Here is a 20,939-nt window from a genome sequence, read left to right as displayed (position 1 = left end):
GTACAGGCTACTGCGGTGACAGCAGACAGGGTGGAAGAGGCCAGGAGTCATGGCGCTGGAGAGGTGAGATGTAATGTACCACATGGCACCAGGTATATGTGTGATGTCATACATGTGGTGCCACGTGGTACAGGCTATTGTGGTGATAGCGGACATGACGCAGGAGGCCAGGAGTCATGGCGCTGGAGAGGTGAGATGTAATGTACCACATGGCACCAGGCATATGTGTGATGTCATACATGTGGTGCCACGTGGTACAGGCTACTGCGGTGACAGCAGACAGGGTGGAAGAGGCCAGGAGTCATGGCGCTGGAGAGGTGAGATGTAATGTACCACGTGGCACCAGGCATATGTGTGATGTCATACACATGGTGCCACGTGGTACAGGCTATTGCGGTGACAGCAGACAGGGCGGAGGAGGCCAGGAGTCATGGCGCTGGAGAGGTGAGATGTAATGGAGCACGTGGCACCAGGCATATGTGTGATGTCATACACGTGGTACAGGCTATCACGGTGACAGCAGACACGGCGGAAGAGGCCAGGAGTCATGGCGCTGGGAAGGTGAGATGTAATGGAGCATGTGGCACCAGCGGAGGTGGCAGCACTAGACCGATTATCTATCAGAAATCAGTCTGCAGTGTATGGGGGACAACAGATCTCTCTCTGATCAGATTACAGGTGGCCATACATCAGGAGGCCGATCGAGCATCTGATTCGATTATTATATTCAAATTGGATGAAAATCGGTGCCAACACGTGCATGCCCGACCGTCCCGAAATTGGTTGCATTCTACATCTCGCATGCTGCAAGATGTTGGGCCGACTTGCTCGATCGGGTGTGCAATGGGAACGGCGTGCAATTTTGCGATGATCAACGAATGCGACAACCCCCGCCTCTGTCCCCCCTAAAGAAGAATGTGCCCCGTGTACAACAACAACAAATAACATTTATAAAGCGCTTTTCTCCCGTAGGACTCAAAGCGCATAAGCATGGCTCCGACCATCGTGGTACAGAGGAAGAATTCTATAAGTCCGGAAATGCCAGGCTAAACAGGTGGCTTTTCAGTCTGGATTTGAATAGCTCCAGGGATGGTGCTGTCTTTACTGGGTGTGGCAGGGAGTTGCAAAGAGTAGGGGCAGCATGACAGAAGGCTCTATCTCCAGATTTTTTCAGGTGCTCTCTGGGAGTGACCAAGTTTATAGAACTTGCTGATCTGAGGTTGTGAGAGGTGTGGTGCAGCTTCAGCAAGTCCTTCATGTATCCAGGGCCCAGATTGTGCAGGGATTTGAATGTCAGCAGTCCAATCTTGAAGAGTATTCTCCATTCTACTGGTAGCCAGTGCAGTGAGCGAAGGATCGGTGTAATGTGACAGTGGCGAGGCTGGTTTTTTTTAACAATCTGGCAACAGCATTCTGCACTAATTGCAGGCGACGCAGGTCCTTTTTGGGGAGGACAGCATAAAGAGTATTGCAGTAGTCCAGCCGTGATGTGATGAAGGCGTGGACTAGGGTTGGAAGATCCTCTGGGGGAATCAGATGTTTAATCTTTGCAATGTTCAATCTTTGTAAAGTATACATTACCTGTCAGGGGCCTGCGCTGGCCCCTCCGCTTCTCTGGGCGCACTTCCCTCTCCATGTGTGCTCTTACTAGGAAACCACATAGGGTGCGCATGTAAGCAGAGGAGATATCCCGGGGGCAGTGGGGGACAAGTGCAGGCCGCGGACAGGTAATGTATACTTTACACAGGGCACCATTAGGGAGGCACAGAGTCGGGGCAGCGAGGCGGCATGAAATTGATCGGGAATCGGCCTGTGGTGTAATATGGGCAGCTGACAGATCTCTCTCTTCTCAGATTCGATAAGAGAGAGACATTTGTCTCTTTGTCAAATCTGCCCAACATCGCTAGATGTATGGGTACCTTTAAGCCCCATCTACACGATTCGATTCTTTGTGCGATTCAATTAAGTTTCTATTTACGATCTGATTAAATCAGACATGTTCGATTGGGATTCGATTAGATTCAATGGCAAATCGAATAGAATGGAATCGAATCACCATGTCTGATTTAATCGGATCGTATATAGAATCGTAATCGAATCGCACAAAGAATCGTATGGTGTAGATTGGGCTTTAGATTTCTGACCTGGCAGGTGCATTAGATGGAGATACAGAGAGAAGGTTTTAGCAGCAGATTTCAGGGTTACAGATTAATGGTGATAAGATCTGTAGGCACATAGTGTGTCCATTGTCTGTATGGACATTGCAGCCTCCCATTGTATAGAATACAATGCACTGAGAGGCAGCCACCAGCTCTACCATCAATTCTCTGCCTGGAAACTCAAACAGCCATCCCAGCTACATCCTGGCAAAGTCATAGAAAGTGTCATAAACCTGCCAGAGTAAATCCACTGATGGGAGATTCTTTCCTCTCCGCAGCAATACAGGAGAAGCTGAAGAACAATAGCAGAGTAAACAGCAATACTGCTGGGAATGGACCTCATGCTGGGAATACACCATACGTTTTTCCGTTAGAAAGATGCATTCGATTGATCATTTCTGTCATGTCCGATATTCCTCTCGATCGTTTTACTGCTCGATTTCTCATAGAAGTGAATGGAAAAAGATAAGGAAGATAAGAGCATCGAGCGGATAATTGAGCAGAAAAAACGATTGAGTGAAGAACCGAACAGGAAAAACGTATTGTGTGTTCCCAGCATTACATAAACTCCTATTCTACCTGAAAGTTATATAATAGAACCAGCTTGCATGGAGTCCTAAGGTGTGTCCACACGCACAGTGACTGTCAGCTGAGGGGTCTGGACTCCATTTCCTCCGGAAACAGCTTGGGGTTAAGTGCTGTAGGATTGCAACGCATTTGCTTGCCGTTAGTGATGAGCACAAATTTCCCGTTTTTTGCATTATAATTCACAATTACGATGCAAAGTCGTCATGCGAAATTTCTAGAAAATGTAATTAATTTCTTATGTCAATAAAAGTTTGCGTAATTTCGCCTCAACTTACTAGCAAAGCCCCCACATGTTATCTGCACCAAAACTGGTAGGTATGTTAAGGTGTGTTAGGCAAGAGGGAACAGTGGGAATAAGTTACAAAAATAGTTTTTCAAAAAGACCTTGATGTTTTTGAGAAACTCGATTTTATAAATGCAAACAAAAATGTTTTTTAAACTGTTATTTTTAAACGATCATTATTCTGAGTTTAAAAAACATTTTTCCTTTGCATTTTTAAAATAGAGTTTCTCAAAAAATGACTAGGTCTTTTTGACTTACCGCTATTCCTCCGATTGCCCTTAACGTATGTAGCAATTTTGGTGACGATAGCATGAATGGGGCTTTGCTATTAACAGCTTAAGTTGGCACAAAATTACGCAAAAATGACATGAAGTTACGAATGGCCATCATTGCTAACATTTTTGTGAAGTCTCATATAATGGTAATTAGCAGATTAGGATTATCACTAGTTGCTATGGAGGGGATAGGAGGGACGATGACATGGCACACAATGGAGTGGCTTCAGGCGGCTCTCCAGATCTCTAGATGACCCATCAGGGCCACCATACACATGCTAGGTTCTTGGCACAGACTATCCCAATCAGTAACCGCCACTAAGGACCATCTATTATGTGTGCAAGGTTCAAAGCACACCTGAACTGGAAGAAGAAAGTAGATTTTTACTTACTTATTTTACTTCTTCCAGCCCCCCATAGTCTGTCAGGTCCCTCAGTGTCCTCGGGGTCCCCTCCTATAAGTTCCTGACTCCTGAGAAAGATCTGCGACTGGAGCTCTAGTCGCAGCTACTGTGCATGAGCATTTCCGTCCGTGCGCTTCCTCCGTAGCATTCCGTCACCAGGACTGCTCTGCGCATGCGTCGTACAATTCTTCTGAGATAGAACAATCGAAAAGAAGCGTGGTCTGCACCGCACATGCATTGTAGCTACGACTACAGCTCCAGCCGCAGATCTTTGTGAGGGGTAGCGGGAGGACAGTGATGGACTTGACGGGGGGCGGCTGGCAGAAGCCTTCACTTTTTTTATCCAAATTGATGTGTGCTTTAAAGAGACACTGAAGCGGAAAAAAATATATGATATAGTGAATTGGTTGTGTACTATGAATAATTACTAGAAGATTAGCAGCAAAGAAAATATTCTCATATTTTTATTTTCAGGTATGTAGTGTTTCTTCTAACATTGCATCATTCTCTAATATGTGCAGATTACACAACACTCAGCATTCAAAATGATTCTTTCAGAGCAGTCTGTGAACTAATGACCTCTCCTCTGGCAGAGAAAAAGTAAATAGTTAACTAACAGTTGAGATAATAAAAGTCAGAAAACAGCCCTCTCCACGACTTTGAAAGTCGTAGAGATAATGGCTTTTTTGTATAGAGATAACAACTGGAGTTTCTTAACTCTTCCTGTACTAGAAACAATAAGACTGATGTATCTGATCATAATGTTTTATTTCTTAGCTGTACTACACATACAAATCATAATATCATCATTTTTTTTCGCTTCAGTGTCTCTTTAAGTGAAGAATGAATGTCTTACACCTCTGTGAGCATTTGTTGGTTCAATACTCATAAGCCTTTGATATATTTCTGTTGTTCCCTTGGATTTCAAATAAAGTGGATTAACCGGAATGCTGTGGAACTCTTGCTTCGACAATCACACCAAAAGCATGCTAGTAAATGGTCTAAGCTAAAAGTGTGGGACTCCAGTTCTCATGGGCCATATCCCTGCCAGTGTTTAGGATGGACAGAGACATGTGTGCTACTAGATGCGCCACATCTTTCCTGATTCAGTCCTATCAATTGATTTGAGCAATGCCAAAAATATGTGAGGACGTTGGCCCTGAAGGACTGGAATACAACATCCCTGCTGTGAGCCCCCTGGTGGACAGTTACAGTGTATCCGGAAAGCATTCACAATCACAGCCCATCACTTTTCCCACATAACATCCCATTATGACAATGTGAAAAAAGTATACTTGAGGTTTTGGAAATTTTCTTAAAAATTAAAAAAAATTAAAAATGAGAAAGCACATGTGCATAAGTATTCACAGCCTTTGCCATGAATCTCAAAATTGAGTTCAGGTGCATCCTGTTTCTCCTGATCATCCTTGAGATGTTTCTGCAACTTAAATGATACACCTGGGGTGTTTAAAAAAGAGCACATCTACTTACCTGGGGCTTCCTCCAGCCCCTGGCAACTTATGTGTCCCTCGCTGCAGCTCCGCTCCCATCTGGTGGCCCGGGGTCCCCTCTGTTGTGGCAGCCGACCTGGCAGAGTCAGAAGCCTCTGCACCTGCACGAGCGCACGGCCGCACTGCTCGTAATCACAGTCACGTAGATGGGAGTGTTCTGTGCAGGCGCAGAAGTACTGCAGTACGGAAGCTCGGCCGCAAGATTGCGCAGAGGCTGCCGACGTCGCCAGGTCCGCTGCTGCAACGGAGGGGCCCCAGGGCCACCAGATAGGGGCGGAGCTGCGGTGGGGGACACATAAGTTGCCAGGTGCTGGAGGAAGCCCTAGGTAAGGAGATCTGCTTTTTTTAAACACCCCGGGTGTATCCTTTAATTGAAGTCCACTTGTGGTAAATTCAGTTGATTGGACATGATTTGAAAAGACACACCCGTGTACAGACTAAGCATGAAGTAAAAAGGAATTGTCTGTAGACCTCCGAGGCAGGATTGTTTCGAGACACAAATCTTGGGAAGGTTACAGAAAAATGTCTGCTGCTTTGAAATTGGGACAATGAGCACAGTCGTCTCCATCATCCGTAAGTGGAAGAAATTCAAAACCACCTGGACTCTTCCTAGAGTTGGCCAGCCATCAAAACAGAGCGATCTGGAGAGAAGGGCCTTGGTCAAGGAGGTTACCAAGACCCAGATGGTCAATCTGTCAGACCTCCAGAAGTTTTCTGTGGAGAGAGGAGAACCATCCAGATGGACAACCATTTCTGCAGCAATCCACCAATAAGGCCTCTATGGTAGAGTGGCCCAATGAAAGCTACTCCTTAGTAAAAGGCACATGGCAGCCCACCTGAAGTTTGCCAAAAACACTAGGCAACTTCCTACCTCCAGCCATTAGGGCAGCCCCCTCCTTCAACATCTTCAAGAAGGCCCTCAAAACTCACCTTTTCACTACACCTTTTGTGTCCCTAACTCTCCCTCTAGATTGTAAGCCTTCGGGCAGGGTCCTCCTCCTTTTGTCCTCCTACCTGATCATGCTCCTCCATTACTGTGCACCCATCCTATGGGTCTGAGTGAACTCGACTTGACTAATCTTCATGCTCCACCCAGTGACTTAGCATTACCTTGTACTCATACTGTGCTGTGTGATCTCCATGCTCCCATCCAGTGACTAAGCATTACCTTGTACTCATACTGTGCTGTGTGATCTCCATGCTCCCATCCAGTGACTAAGCATTACCTTGTACTCATACTGTGCTGTGTCATCTCCATGCTCCCCTCCAGTGACTAAGCATTACCTTGTACTCGTACTGTGCTGTGTGATCTCCATGCTCCATCCAGTGACTAAGCATTACCTTATACTCATACTGTGCTGTGTGATCTCCATGCTCTCATCCAGTGACTAAGCATTACCTTGTACTCATACTGTGCTGTGTGATCTCCATGCCCCATCCAGTGACTAAGCATTACATTGTACTCATACTGTGCTGTGTGATCTCCATGCTCCATCCAGTGACTAAGCATTACCTTGTACTCATACTGTGCTGTGTGATCTCCATGCTCCATCCAGTGACTAAGCATTACCTTGTACTCATACTGTGCTGTGTGATCTCCATGCTCCCATCCAGTGACTAAGCATTACCTTGTACTCATACTGTGCTGTGTCATCTCCATGCTCCCCTCCAGTGACTAAGCATTACCTTGTACTCGTACTGTGCTGTGTGATCTCCATGCTCCATCCAGTGACTAAGCATTACCTTATACTAATACTGTGCTGTGTGATCTCCATGCTCTCATCCAGTGACTAAGCATTACCTTGTACTCATACTGTGCTGTGTGATCTCCATGCCCCATCCAGTGACTAAGCATTACCTTGTACTCATACTGTGCTGTGTGATCTCCATGCTCCATCCAGTGACTAAGCATTACCTTGTACTCATACTGTGCTGTGTGATATCCATGCCCCATCCAGTGACTAAGCATTACCTTGTACTCATACTGTGCTGTGTGATCTCCATGCTCCCATCCAGTGACTAAGCATTACCTTGTACACATACTGTGCTGTGTGATCTCCATGCTCCATCCAGTGACTAAGCATTACCTTGTACTCATACTGTGCTGTGTGATCTCCATGCTCCCATCCAGTGACTAAGCATTACCTTGTACTCATACTGTGCTGTGTGATCTCCATGCTCCCATCCAGTGACTAAGCATTACCTTGTACTCATACTGTGCTGTGTGATCTCCATGCTCCATCCAGTGACTAAGCATTACCTTGTACTCATACTGTGCTGTGTGATCTCCATGCTCCCATCCAGTGACTAAGCATTACCTTGTACTCATACTGTGCTGTGTTATCTCCATGCTCCATCCAGTGACTAAGCATTACCTTGTACTCATACTGTGCTGTGTGATCTCCATGCTCCCCTCTAGTGACTAAGCATTACCTTGTACTCATACTGTGCTGTGTGATCTCCATGCTCCATCCAGTGACTAAGCATTACCTTGTACTAATACTGTGCTGTGTGATCTCCATGCTCCCATCCAGTGACTAAGCATTACCTTGTACTCATACTGTGCTGTGTGATCTCCATGCTCCCCTACAGTGACTAAGCATTACCTTGTACTCATACTGTGCTGTGTGATCTCCATGCTCCCATCCAGTGACTAAGCATTACCTTGTACTCATACTGTGCTGTGTGATCTCCATGCTCCATCCAGTGACTAAGCAATACCTTGTACTCATACTGTGCTGTGTGATCTCTATGCTCCCCTCCAGTGACTGACTAAGCATTACCTTGTACTCATCCTGTGCTGTGTGATCTCCATGCTCCCATCCAGTGACTAAGCATTACCTTGTACTCATACTGTGCTGTGTGATCTCCATGCTCCCATCCAGTGACTAAGCATTACCTTGTACTCATACTGTGCTGTGTGATCTCCATGCTCCATCCAGTGACTAAGCATTACCTTGTACTCATACTGTGCTGTGTGATCTCCATGCCCCATCCAGTGACTAAGCATTACCTTGTACTCATACTGTGCTGTGTGATCTCCATGCTCCCATCCAGTGACTAAGCATTACCTTGTACACATACTGTGCTGTGTGATCTCCATGCTCCATCCAGTGACTAAGCATTACCTTGTACTCATACTGTGCTGTGTGATCTCCATGCTTCCATCCAGTGACTAAGCATTACCTTGTACTCATACTGTGCTGTGTGATCTCCATGCTCCATCCAGTGACTAAGCATTACCTGGTACTCTAAATCTAAATCTTAGTTTACTAACGCTCTCTTGGGATGGAGAACATTGAAGAACACTACAGCTTCACAAAACCCTGCCTGGATTTAGTAAATGTAGTTTGCTGTTAGGTGGAAAGAGCTAGAAGCCCTCACCCAAGCCGCCCCAAAAATAGCGGACTGCAGCTACAAACAGAAGGCTCTTGCCCTCAGTTGAGAGGAGGACTGGTGGAGCTGCACATGGGGCATGCGCTGTGAGTGAGGAGGACAATGCACTTGACCAGTGCTTGGTTGACTTGATCCTTCAGGCTGATCGCTGGGCGAGGTATTGAGGACCATTAGGGGGTCGCTGTCCTCACGCTAGATACTCGGGGCAGAAGTGGTTTTTATCGGCTGCCTTGGCCAAGTTTCATGTAGCGCGTGTACGCAGCTTTACGCTAACCACTTTCTTGCTCACTAGACACCGACAAGTAGAAAGATAAGATAAGAATGTGTGTTAGAAGTTGTGTGATGAGTCTGGAGGTGGCGGCGGCACAAAGTCGTGTATCTGGCTGGACAGTGGATGAAGGACAGGCTTTGGATGATCCGCTGTCGGGAGTCTTCAGGGCAAAGTACAACGAGAGTGGGATTAGGTGTTCTAAGAATAAATGATTAAGAAACAATATGGGCAGCCTAGACTGGTCTGCTGCATATTTACCTCTGCTGGACTTTGTGTGCAGGAAACAGAAGCCTGCCAGGACCGTCCCTGCAGCTGTTAGTAAACACAGAAGTGCTGCTCTCCTCGCTGAAGCCACACGTGCTGCAATGTCTCTATGACCTGACCTCACCGCACCATGAAACGTTTCAGCTATGGTCACCTAGAATGACCCTCCTGAACTATTTGGGGAGCCAGGGCCAGTTCTAGGAACAAAATAACGCAGAGGACCTTCCTGACAGACCTCCTTTCCCCAAATCAGTATTATTAGGGGCTCTTTGTGGCTGCCCAAACCCACCCCCAGGTGCAAGCTGGCTGCCAGGCCCTCTAGGTCACTTCCAACTCAACTGTGTCCCTGGGTTCCCTGCAGTGTCTTCAGGAGGGTAGCATCTCACCTATGTCAGTCTGTGGAACTGCACTACCCATCTTCATCCTCGCAGGGGCACCTGTCCTCCGGGACCAGGCACATGCTATTGCGTGATAACATGCCGGGGCTCACAGAGATGATGCACAGTGGTGGATGAAGACGTTGAGTGCATGGAGCCACAGACTGACAGAGGAGCGTGCCAGTCGGGGAAGGTGAGATGCTATTCTGCTGATGACATTGCAGGGCCTGGAGAGCACAGTTAAAGAGAAACTCCAGTGAAAATAATGTAATAAAAAAGTGCGTCATTTTTAAAATAATTATGTATAAATGATTTAGTCAGTGTTTGCCCATTGTAAAATCTTTCCTCTCCCTGATTTACATTCTATTTATCACTGCTGGCAGGTGATGTCAGTGGAAGGAGATGCTGCTTGCTTTTTTGGCAGTTGGACCCAGCTGTAAACAGCTGTTATGTCCCACAATGCAATGAGGTTCACAGACAGGAAACTGTCAGGACCATGGTTCTGACATCACACTGTGGGAGGGGTTTCACCACAATATCAGCCATACAGAGCCCCCTGATGATCTGTTTGTGAAAAGGAATAGATTTCTCATGGGAAAGGGGGTATCCGCTACTGATTGGGATGAAGTTCAATTCTTGGTCATGGTTTCTCTTTACGTTGGGAATGACCTGCAGGGCTCAGTAGTGGGCTCTGGGTCCTGGGGCAATTGGAGTTACTAATAAATGTTACTTTAGACTGTAAGTAACCTGTCCATTGTCCGGCCTTTTTTTCAGAAGGGAGGCGAGTCCACCCACTTCCCCCTTTTTAACAATTTTAACTAATTTTATTCTGCTTGCGCCTCTGTTATCGTATTTCAATATTATCTAGTCCACCCTTGGTGGAGGGGTGTATCCCCATTTTCTCCTAACTACAGAGAGCGACTTTTTAAACCTGAGCGGGGTCAGGTTACAATTCTCCCCGCCGGCCTTTCCAGTGGTTGTCTTTGTGGCGACCCACCCTTGTGAGTATAATCATCTCATTTATTCACAACAGATCTCTCCATATTAACATACTGCACCATATTGGGCTCTCGGTTTCTCCCCCATTTTTCAAGCTTTAATTGCCCAGGTTGCTCATATGGTAGCAATGGCATCGATGAGAGATCCAGACTAGCAGTCTTGGCCAAGTACAGGCCGACCCAATACTTCTACTACTCAACCTGCCTGCTCCATCATGTGCTGTGTTGTCATCCCTCTGCCCACACTCTTCATAGCAGCAGAACACCTCACTAGCCCCTAGTCTAGCAATGCGTCTGTCTGTACAGAACTTGGGTCTGAACTTTTGCCTGAGAGCTTGATTCCTGATCTCTGCAGGGGGGTGGTAACTCTGCGTGTGTATGCACCTTCAGAGTATGGCAAACATTTCATTCACCAGTATATCACGGATTGCCAGTATAATAACATATTGTTATTTTTTTATTTATATAGCGCCAACATCTTCTATAGCGCTGTACATAGTACATAACAAAATACTGGGGAGCATAGATACATGAGTAGAAAAACACAATGCACAATCAGGACATCCAGCAATACAAGTACATACATAGCCTGGGAGTTCTAATTGATGGGAATCTAAACTTCAGAACCCACATCTCTGCTGTGGTGAAATCATCCTATTTTCACCTCATCCCCCCAGAAGATCTCCTAACCTTAGTCCATGCCTTAATTACATCCCGACTGGCCTATTGTAATTCTCCCTACGCCTTCCAAAAAAGCATTTGTACCGCCTACAGCTGATACAGAACACTGCTGTCAGACTGTTAACTAACCAACCTCCTCACTGCCCCATAACACCAGTCCTGCACTCCCTTCACTGGCTACCTGTAAAGTGGAGGGTCCTATTAAAAATCGGCCTACTGACATTTAACCATTTCAGCCCGCAGGTATTTTTCACCTTATGCATCAGAGCAATTTTCACCTCCTATTCATTCGCCAATAACTTTATCACTAATTATCACAATGAATTCATCTATATCTTGTTTTTTCTCCCACCAATTAGGCTTTCTCTGGGTGGTACATTTTGCTAAGAATTACTTTTCTCTAAATGCATTTAACAGGAATATTAAGAAAAAATTGAAAAAAATCATTATTTCTCAGTTTTCAGCCATTATAGCTTTAAAATAATACATGCTACCGTAATTAAAACCTATGTATTTTATTTGCCCATTTGTCCCGGGTTATTACACCATTTAAATTATTTCCCTATCACAATGTATGGCGCCAATATTTTGTTTGGAAATAAAGGTGCATTTTTTCAGTTTTGCGTCCATCACTATTTACAAGCTTATCATTTAATCATTTAAGTGTTCACAATATAACCTCTTCACATGTATATTAAAAAACTTCAGACCCTTAGGTAACTATTTATGTTTTTGCTTTTTTTAATTGTAATTTTTTTTTTCATTAAAAAATTTATTTGAGTAATTGTTGGTGTGGGAGGTAAACAGTTAATTTTAAATGTAATAATGTGGGTTTATTTTATTAAAAAATGTATGCAGATGTAGTTTTACTATTTGGCTACAAGATGGCCACAGTGAGATTTTTTTTTAAGCCCTGAAAGCGTACGGATCAGTTCGAGGAAGCATGTAAACGGGAAACTTTTTTTATGTCAGAAAGACCGCCGCCTCTGATGAGAAGCCGTTGTTTTTTCTGCCGCGAACTTAAGATGAATGAAAGGGAACAATATTCCCATTCATTGATCTCTGGGCTACCGGGAGGCAGCATGGGCGCGCGCGGAGTCGTGCATGAGAGCGCGCAGAGGCGTGCACCAGCTGTAGAGCAGCTGCCTGGAAGTGACAATCACGCCCAGGCAGCATAAATGGTTAAAGAGACTCTGAAGTCTCATAAAATTCAGGTTTTTATTTTAAAAAATCACTTTAACATCATTGCCCTACTTTAAACGCCGCATCCCCGCAGTTGAACTCTAACTAAATCCCCCCTAACATCCCCCCCCCCCCCCCCCCCGCCTCTGCCTCCATTTGCGTCAATCCACGCGTCTCTCCGCCTGTCCCAGTGAAAGAAGACTGAGAGAGGCGGCGATCCGCGCTGACAGACGCGCTGAGAGGCAGAGCTGCAGCCGAAAGCTCTGCCTCTCACGGAAGTGCTCCCCGCAGTGTGCCCCGGGGAGTTTGGGGGGATTTAGTTAGAGTTCAGCCTTGAGGATGCAGCGTTTTAGGTAGGGCAATGATGTTAAAGTGATTTTTAAAATAAAATCATGAATTTTATGAGACTTCACTCTCTCTTTAAGTCACTTCATAATCTGGGCCCTGGATACATGAAACAAATGCTTCAGCTGCGTAGCACTCCCTGCAATCTCAGATCCACAGGCTCCAATAATCTTGTCATACCCAGAGTCCACCTGAAAGCTTTTGGCCCCAGAGCCTTCTGTCATGCTGCTCCTACATTATGGAACTCCTTACCTCAGCAGATCAGGACAGTTCTATCTCTGGACGCAGGGCCGGGCCGAGGCATAGGCTGGAGAGGCTCCAGCCTCAGGGCGCAGTGTAGGAGGGGGCGCAGAATTCATTCAGCTGTCATTCCTAATTGTGTTTGAAGCAGAAAGAAATAAGGAAAGGGGATACATGGCAGTGACTGCAAGCCAGATAACTAGATATTAAGGTGTTGGGGAGGTTGTGGGCCCTGTGGCGCCTCTTAGTCTAATAGCAATCAGGGTGTGACGGTTGGGGTGGCAGGGATGGAGGGGCGCACTTTGGTGTCTCAGCCTTGGGTGCTGGAGGACCTTGTCCCGGCTCTGTCTGGACGTGTTTAAATCCAGACTGAAAACCCACCTGTTCAGTTTGGCATTTGCAGAAATATAATTTTGTTGTGTTAACACTTCATCCTACTACCAATTACTAAATCTGAGTGAACCTAAGTGCTTTGAGTCCTATGGGAGAAAAGCGCTATAGAAATGTTATTGTTATAGGTGATGTGTGGTTTGAGACATCACCAATACTGGTACATGCTCATATGATAAATTAAAGCAGAAACACTAGGAGGAGGTCAGTGCCCTTGTGAGCTTACAAACTAGAGGGTAGTGGGGTGGATGCATTAGGGGAAGGAGACACAGGGGTTAGCGGATGAGGCAGTGATCCTCCAATGCTACCTATAGCAAATTATAGGCTTGTCTGAACAGGTGTGTTTTGAAAGAACATTTGAGGGCCCTTTTACACTATGGCGTTGGGGCCACAAGTCAGTGAAAGTCTATTGAGACTCATACTTATGTGATGTACTGTGATGGAAGTAGTTAATTTGCCGCAATCCAGTAGCAAAGTCATCCGTGCATTCCGCATAGATTATGCAGTAATGCAAGTCTATGATGATGCAGTAACGGTGAATGGCAAAGCAAGACGACCTGGTGTGCATGTGCGTACTGGAGGGAATCCCGGCAACGTACTTTCCATCCAGCAGAGAGTATGTCACTGAGCGGGGGGTGGGCCTATGCACATTACTGTGTCGGTGCTGTCTGCCACAGGGTAATGTAAGATGGGCTTTGGTGCGGTGCGGTTCTCCTCCAGCAGGTTCTCGCGCTATGGGATAATTGCATCACACGAGTGTAAAAGGGGCCTGAAGGTGTCCAGGTTTGGAACATGACGGACAGGCTGGGGAAGAGCGTTCTAAAGGAAAGGCAATGCTTGTGAGGAGGTGACCAAGCTAGAAGACAAGAGGGTCTCCTGGGAGGAGCAAAGGTTCCGGGTGGGATGATATCTAGAGATTAGTGAGGAAATGTATGGAGGTGAAAACATATGTAGAGCTTTGTATGATAGGGTGCGGGGTTGAAGTTGGATCCTTTGAGCAAAAAATAGCAGTAAATGACCATAACAAAGGTTTATTGGTCTGTTTATTGCTAGTTTTAGAGGGGTGCTGTCCCCTCTGAAAGAACCCTGACCACAGCTGTGGTTAAAGGATACCCGAGGTGACATGTGACACGATAAGATAGACATAGGTATGTACAGTGCCTAGCACACAGATAACTGGGCTGTGTTCCTTTTTTTCTTTCTCTGCCTAAAAGAGTAAAATATCAGGTATGTAAGTGGGTGACTCAGTCCTGACTCAGACAGGAAGTGACTACAGTGTGACGCTCAGTGATAAGAAATTCCAACTCACTTTCCTAGCAGAAAATGGCTTCTGAGAGCAAGAAAAAGATGAAAAGGGGAATTTCTTATCACTGAGGGTCACACTGTAGTCACTTCCTGTCTGAGTCAGGACTGAGTCAGCCACTTACATACCTGATATTTAACTTTTTTAGGCAGAGAAAGAAAAAAAGGAACACAGCCTAGTTATTTGTGTGCTAGGCACTGTACATACCTATGTCTATCTCATCATGTCACATGTCACCTCAGGTATCCTTTAACCACTTAAGGACCAGCGGTCTCTGGGCACTTAAGGACCAGAGACCGCTGGTCCAATCCCGACAGAATCCCGACGAATCGCAGCACATACCCGTCGCAACCGCCGTCATCGCCGCGACCCCCAGGACACAGACTCTGCCTGTCTCTATGACGGCAGAGTCATGTGAGCCGGTCAGGAGCCGCTTTTATTGGCTCCTGACCCTGTCACTCCATGTAAGCCAATGGGAACAGCTTACATTGAAAGACAGGGCCAGGAGCCAATGAAATCGGCTCCTGACCGGCTCACATGGCTCTGCCGTCATAGAGACAGGTAGAGCCTGTGAGATGCGGCGAGAATCGTCGGGTTTGAGGGGCGCGATCGGCGGGTAGCGGCGGAGACGGTGGATGCGCGCTGCGGACAGTGATTGAAATCTATGCCCTGCCAGCCAAAAGCCCACCAAAACAGGGCGTAGATTTCAATCACTGCGGTCCTTAAATGGTTAAGGGCTACCGCACATGCATGCATGTGTCTTTGCCCCTTCTTAACCTCCCTGGCGTTCTATTAAGATCGCCAGGGCGGCTGCGGGAGGGTTTTTTTTTTATAAAAAAAAACTATTACATGCAGCCAACTGAAAGTTGGCTGCATGAAAGCCCACTAGAGGGCGCTCCGGAAGCGTAATTCTGATCGCCTCCGGCAATCAGAAGTAACAAGGAAGGCCGCAATGAGCACTTACCTCGTCGCCATGGCAACGAGCGGAGTGACGTCATGGACGTCAGCCGACGTCTTGACGTCAGCCGCCTCCGATCCAGCCCTTAGCGCTGGCCGGAACTGTTTGTTCCGGCTACGTTGGGCTCGGGCGGCTGGGGGGACGCTCTTTCGCCGCTGCGGCGGCGATCAGGTAGCACACGCGGCTGGCAAAGTGCCGGCTGCGTGTGCTCCTTTTTATTTGATGCGAATCGGCCCAGCAGGGCCTGAGCGGTAGCCTCTGGCGGTAATGGACGAGCTGAGCTCGTCCAGACCGCTCAGGAGGTTAATGACGCTTCACTTGATCAAGTTCTGTTCTTACACAGTTCACAAAGACAACAGCACAAGCACATCATGCTCTCAGCTATGGAAGCGCGAGTGAGAGAGTCGCATGGCGCGCCCGCTCATGTGCAGTAGCCCGCAACCACAGCTGTGGTCGGGAAACTTTGGGAGAGGACAGTGGCATTTTGGAGGGCAGCAGAACTACAGCGAGGTACTTGATAGACTGCTAGGGGCTGGGAGAAGCCCCAGGTAAGTATATCTAACCCCCCCACCCCGGAAGTCCTTTAGTATACGAGGCTATGACCCAGTGAGAGGGTGCTGAACTAGGGATGAGAGAGCTACATTTTCCAAGTTCCGGCTTGCAGGACTCCAGCCTCACTCACGCTAAGCAAGATTCTCACAAGATTAGCGGCCAATTTCACCACGAAACCACATTCAGCGAGAACAATGAAATGGAAATACAAAAAGAGAGGCCAACTACATGCTGATAATTCGGGCTTACATGTAAACACGTCCTATATCTATATATTGATGTATATTCGTATGCAGCCCCGCCCTCCCAGTAAGGCGAAGCTGATTAGCTATGCGGAATTCTCCTCCCAGAGCATTCTGGGAGACCATGACCATTATGCAATTCACTTTTTCTCCTGAGTTTTCTCTTAGGAGATAATTTTTCATCTTCCATTTAAAATACTGTTTTTTGCACTTTGCAGGGGAAAAAGTACCAGAGAGTAGATGAAAAAGTACTGTCAAAATTATTTTGAGTATTTTCTCGCTTGTTGGAGGTTTAAAAAGGCATTTTATTTATAAGTTGTGAAAATATCACCTTGGAGAAATTTCAGGTGAAAAAGAGAATTGCATATGGGCCCAGGTGTATTTTGTACTGACTTTGGAACTCTCAGGAACTAAATATTCCACAGAGCTGCAAGTGACAAGACTTAAGATGTCACCGTCTGTCTGTGATAAACTGCAGAATGTAAATCAGGGTGAGGAAGCACAGACCAAATTATTTATAAATTAACAGTGATTTAGTAATTAACTGTAAAAAAAAAAAAAAAAAAAAGCAATTTTATTAAAGGAATACTGTAGGGGGGGGGGGGGAGTCAGGGGAAAATGAAGTTTGAAGTTGAAGTTACCCGGGGCTTCTAATGGTCCCCCTCAGACATCCTGCGCCCGTGCAGCCACTCCCCAATGCTCCGGCTCCGCCTCTGGTTCACTTCTGGAATTTCAGACTTTACAGTCTGAAAACCACTGCGCTTGCGTTGCCGTGTCTTCTCTCCCGCTGATGTCACCAGGAGCGTACTGCGCAGGCTCAGTATGGTCTGTGCCTGCACCGTGCGCTCCTGGTGACATCAGGGGAAGCGAGGACACGGCAACACAGGCGCAGTGGTTTTCAAACTTTAAAGTCTGAAATTCCAGAAGTGAACCAGAGGCGGGGCCGGAGCATTGGGGAGTGGCTGCGCAGGATGCCTGCAGGGAGCATTAGAAGCCCCGGGTAAGTTCAACTCATTTTCCCCCGACCCCCTACAGTAGTCCCTTAAGGCTGGAAACCCCCTAGGCCAGTGGTTACCAAACTTTTTTGTGCGAGGCCCCCTTGAAGGCTTTGAAATTTTTTCCCCTCGGCAAAAACAACTACCAAAATGACGTTATGACCCTTATCAGGCGACGTCCTGCTCCAAGTAGCTAGTGATTCTCATTAGGCACCGCAATTCTTCAGCACTACAACTTCCGACCAGCGGCCCTAACTTCCAACATTATGAAGCTCCTTGAACGCCTGGTCCTTGCCCACCTAAAGAGGTTCACGGACGCCCACCTCGACCAGCTCCAATTTGCTTATAGGGCTAACAGATCCGTGGAGGACGCCATCAATGCCAGCCTGGCATACATCACTGAGCACCTAGATAACCCTTCCTCCTACGCTAGGATCCTGTTTCTGGATTTTAGCTCAGCGTTCAACACGATCTGCCCAGACATCCTGCTCACCAATCTGGCGCAGCTCGGAGTAGATCCCACCCTTCAAGCATGGATCAAGGACTTCCTGACAAACAGAACGCAACAGGTGAAGCTCGGCAACTGCTACTCCAGCGTTAGAACCACCAATACTGGGGCTCCACAAGGCTGTGTACTGTCACCACTATTATTCTCCCTCTATACCAACAACTGCATATCATCCGCGGACTCTGTGAAAGTCATCAAGTTTGCAGATGACACTTATTGGTAGCAACGGAGAGCATGAGTACCGCAGCGAAGTCGAAAGAATCTGTAACTGGTGCAGAGACAATAACCTAGTACTCAACGCTGCAAAGACTGTTGAACTAGTCGTAGACTTCAGGAGGAATCCTCCCCCCCTCCCACCTGTATTCATTGGGGGTACCGAAGTCTCTAGTGTGGCATCCGTGCGGTTCCTCGGCACGACTCTCACTAACAACCTGAAGTGGGGGCAGAACACCACCAAAATTCAGAAGAAATCTCAGCAGAGGTTGTTCTTCCTGCGCCAACTGAAGAGATTCGGCATGCCCAGGGAGCTGCTGACCAGCTTCTATACTGCCACTAAAGAATCCATTCTCTGCTCCTCAGTCATTGTCTGGTACGCGGGCGCAACGGCCAGTGACAAACACAAACTGCAGAGAGTCATAACTGATGCAGAGAGAATCATCGGGTCTCCTCTTCCACCTCTTGATCTCCTCCACTCCGCTAGGACGCTGAAGAGGGCCACGGTGATCTCCCGTGACCCCTCCCACCCAGGCAGTCGCTTCTTCAAGCTCCTCCCATTGGGCCGCAGGTACAGGACTATACCATGCAAAACAACCAGACGGAAGAACACCTTCTTCCCCCAAGCGGTTCGGCTGCTAAACTCCAACCTCCCCGTCAGGCCCGCCTACCGGCTGCTAAACTCCAACCTCCCCCTGTCAGGCCCGCCTACTGGCAGGCCCTAGCGGTGGTCTCTCAGTCAGGTCTCGCTATCGCCCTTGTTCTCATTGCCCAAGGACTGTACGGGGCCACCATCATCATCATTATTATTATTACTATTATTATTATTATTATCAATATTATTATGGGACTGCTCTTGCACGGTCAGGAAGAAACACTAAAGAACGAACCGGGTCTGTCATGTATACCGTTACTATTGTTGTGTATCTTGTCTTCTTATACTATGTCTATGCCATGTGTACCACAAATAATTCCGAATATAGCTCTTGCTGTATTTGGCGAAATAAATATGATTCTGATTCTGTTCAACCTCAACCATGGTTGCATGGACTAAATGTTAACTAGCAGGTAATGCAGCCGCATTGTATATCAATGCCTAGCTGCATTACCTGATGGTATTGCATAAAGGATGGGGATGCATGCCGAGGGCACCACTGAAAGGTGGCCGAGGTGCCGTGGCACCCAGTTTGAGAACCCCTGCCCTAGGCAAAAACGCTAGCGTTGTTGCCACTAATGAAAGTCTATGAGCCACATGTAAAAATGCATGTAGGTGCGTTTTACACTGTGCATTACACTGTGCACACAACTTGTTGCATAATTTTCAAAGACGGTTGTAAGACATTCCTATTGCATTAGAATGTGTTTTTACATGCCTTTAAAAAAATATGATACTGTATTTTACATCGCTGACTAGGAAAACTAACTTGAAACACACCAAAAATGAATGAAAAAGGCATACAAAAAACTCACCGAAAGTACAGCAAAAAATTGTCATCGCATGGTGCAGAAAACGCCTAGTGTGCTCTTCCTACACCCCCCCCCCCCCAGCTAAATTAGTGCACCCCGAATTTCAGCAGCGCTTCCTTGTGCGCTGTGTTTTTTTCCCCGCAGAGGGACATGGAAGCGTGGCTATAAATGATTTTAGAGGCAACCTGCTGCTTCCACGATTGGCTAAGCGCCGGGCAGACGACAGTGAAAATCGGAATCAAAACACAGCGTTTGCAAACAGCGGTTAACAGCAGTAAGCGATCGTACCAATGACTGTGCATTCATCTGAAAGGACAGAATGACGCGATGAGTGCCACGGCCGACGTTAACCAGAACTTTCCGCGTGAACCAAGCTGGGCCGGCTCAGATGGACGCCTGGCAGCGTATGGTTTAGTCAATACGTTTAGCATTAGTTTCCATCAGTTCGGTTGCGTTTTGAGCCCCTGGGGGACACGGGACAACAAACACAGCCGATGATGGACGCTACATGCAGGGCTGTGGAGTCGGTACAAAAATCTTCCGACTCCAACTCCGACTCCTCAGTTTCTGAAACCACGACTCCGACTCCTCAGTTTCTGAAATCACGACTCCGACTCCAACTCCGACTCCTCAGTTTCTGAAACTACGACTCCGACTCCTCAGTTTCTGAAACCACGACTCCGACTCCTCAGTTTCTGAAATCACGACTCCGACTCCAACTCCGACTCCTCAGTTTCTGAAACCACGACTCCGACTCCTCAGTTTCTGAAACCACGACTCCGACTTCTCAGTTTCTGAAATCATGACTCCAACTCCGACTCCTCAGTTTCTGAAACCACGACTCCGACTCCTCAGTTTCTGAAATCACGACTCCGACTCCAACTCCGACTCCTCAGTTTCTGAAACCACGACTCCGACTCCTCAGTTTCTGAAACCACGACTCCGACTCCTCAGTTTCTGAAATCACGACTCCGACTCCAACTCCGACTCCTCAGTTTCTGAAACCACGACTCCGACTCCTCAGTTTCTGAAACCACGACTCCGACTCCTCAGTTTCTGAAATCATGACTCCAACTCCGACTCCTCAGTTTCTGAAACCACGACTCCGACTCCTCAGTTTCTGAAATCACGACTCTGACTCCAACTCCGACTCCGGGTACCCAAAATGGCTCCGACTCCTCGACTCCGACTCCTCAGTCTAATACTTAACAGGACTGTGGACTTTGTACAAAAATCATCCGACTCCGACTCTCGATTCTGACTCCTCAGTTTATGAAATCAACGACTCCGAATCCAACTCCGACTCCCCAAAATTGCTCCGACTCCTCGACTCCGAC

General features: G+C 47.0%; 1 long non-coding RNA gene across 2 annotated transcripts in view; it reads right to left on the bottom strand.

Annotated features, from left to right (window-relative positions):
* LOC137562486 (uncharacterized) overlaps positions 1 to 20,939 on the bottom strand; it is a 255,675-nt gene that overhangs the window by 83,785 nt on the left and 150,951 nt on the right. The window lies entirely within an intron of this gene.

The sequence above is a fragment of the Hyperolius riggenbachi genome, chromosome 3 (genome assembly GCF_040937935.1).
Source record: "Hyperolius riggenbachi isolate aHypRig1 chromosome 3, aHypRig1.pri, whole genome shotgun sequence".
NCBI lineage: Eukaryota > Metazoa > Chordata > Amphibia > Anura > Hyperoliidae > Hyperolius > Hyperolius riggenbachi.
Note: the sequence above shows the minus strand (reverse complement) of the source record. Positions and strands in the feature narration are given on the sequence as shown.